Below are 2,297 nucleotides of genomic sequence, written 5' to 3'. Positions count from 1 at the left end.
TACTTTTCAAGGTCAATTAGAATAGTTTTCTTGTTCTAACTGGCTATATGTTGAAACTCTTACTGTTAGACCATATGAAAAAAAAATGTCTTAATGAGTTATATTCCCTCTCCAGAGCCATTAATAAAGCTGTAAAGGATCATTAGCTTAAGAGATAGATAATTCCAACAAGTGGCGGATGTACAAGGGCTCTCTATGCTGATGACATCTAGTTCTAGCAGAAGTGTTTTTAAAGCCATTGATCAAAAGTTGAAGTTGCCTCAATTGTGAGGGTTGGAGAAGTGTGGATTGCTTACGATTAATTAAAAAAATTTACTCCTTAGACATATGGATGCCAATCTCATTTTAGGATATGGAGTTCAATGAGTCTTATAATCAGACTTTGCCACTTAAAGAAACTGGAGCGACTGAGTTTGTTCCTGTAATTTTATCCTCAAAGGACAAAATGATTTGCTTATTGTTAACAATGGAATCCTATCATAATTAGAAAAATAAATGGTATCACAAGCATTTTTCCCATTGCTATGTTTATTGGTGCTAATGTATTTGAAATGAGGGTGAAAAAAATGGGACCTGAAATTGTGTACATTAGTACAGCTGCCTAGTTTTTAACATAAATATTCTGAAAGTACCTATCCCCGAATCTTCAAAGTTCATTTTGGTACGATCCATTTGTGTTTCTTTCTTTAGAGTTATCATACTTTAGACAGCAATAAAGTGCACATTTAGCCAGGAAGATGGAGGGGCAAATATATGTGTAAATCTAAATGCGTAACTGAGTGAGGCAAAAATGGGCCAAAATTCATCAATTCTGGTTTTTAAAAGTCTAATACAGAGAGCAACTTAAAAGTATACCAATGAAATTACAGTTGAAAGTTTTATGTCAAAGTCTTCAAGGATAAGGATTGAAATATGTTTTGGGGGTAATTGTGACCATATTTGAAAGATTTCTATGGTAGTGAGAAATCAGCAAATAAGAAATCAAATACACACATTTTCAGATGTCAGGATTTGTGTTTTAGCAACCTCAAAACTTTTCTTTTAAGTTTCCTTTTTAAAATTATCACAGAAAGCCAAAAGCTCACTATCAAATTTTAAGCAACGTGAAAACTCAATATTCACATAAATAATACTCTGAAATATACTATAACCTCTCTGGGATCATGAAACAGTATCAAATAAGTCAGATATATAGCTAGATTAATTCAGTTATAGTGACTAATATATACAGTAAATAAATATTAGGCTACAAAATTATTGGCAAAACATTAAAATATTTTAAAAATCAGAGTGTAATAAAAGCTAATTTGCAATTTTTAGTAGTGAGTTCTGAATTAGCTTCACCAGGAGAAAACTAAAATCCATTAGAAAGATAATGCAATATAATGAAATAGTGACACAGGGAATCCTGACTTAATAAATAAACTGAAGTGAAATCTAGTCAGAGTGAGCATTTATTATAAAAAGCTTGTATCCAGAAAAAAAGAGGTAAACATATTCCAATGGTTTATTAAATAAATAAGAATTTTATCAGAGGGAAAAAAAGAAAACCTGAATATGAGATATAATCTTGCATCTGATTCTGGCTTACATAAGCTTGCTATTTCCATTGAAATGTTAAAACACACATACTAAGTGGATACTGACAGTCAAAGTGGAGAAAGGAACAAAGAACAGAGATTTAAAGTCACATATTTAAAAGCAGAGCATTGTCTATTTTTTTTCTATTTAAACTAATCAAACTTTCACATAGCTGACAGTCAATAAACAAATATTTATTAATTGAATAAATGGTTAAGCAATACATCTTTTCTAACAGTTTTGTAGCTTTCAGCTTGTTAATTTAAAAATTAATATGTAGCCTGGCTGGTGTGGTGCAGTTGGTTGGAGCATTGTCCAGTACATCGAAAGGTCATAGGTTCAATTCCCAGCCTTAGATCTTCATGCATAATCAATACTCAGTTGCGAGTTCAATCCCCGGTCAAGAAGGCAACCAGGTTCCGAGCTCGTTGGGGGAAGACTCACTCTTTCCTTGGCTGCTTTGGTTTAGAGCCCGGCGGCTACTGACCCGGAGGCAGCGATTCGCAAACAGCGCGACTGCAAGAGCCAAGGGGAGACCTGCACCCCTCCACGGAAAGGTTGGACTTGCCTCGAAGATTCAAGCAACAGCGGCCTCCTGATCACCACACGCTCTGCCTGGGGAACAGTTGCTGCGTCTGAAGCCTCCCTCCACCAGCCAGAAGAGCCACCACAACTGTGAACAGCACCCATCAGAGCCCTGCTATCAACAGAGGAGC

Source organism: Myotis lucifugus, unplaced genomic scaffold, assembly GCF_000147115.1.
Source record: "Myotis lucifugus unplaced genomic scaffold, Myoluc2.0 scaffold_171, whole genome shotgun sequence".
Classification (NCBI taxonomy): Eukaryota; Metazoa; Chordata; class Mammalia; order Chiroptera; family Vespertilionidae; genus Myotis; species Myotis lucifugus.
This window is presented reverse-complemented; position numbering follows the sequence as displayed.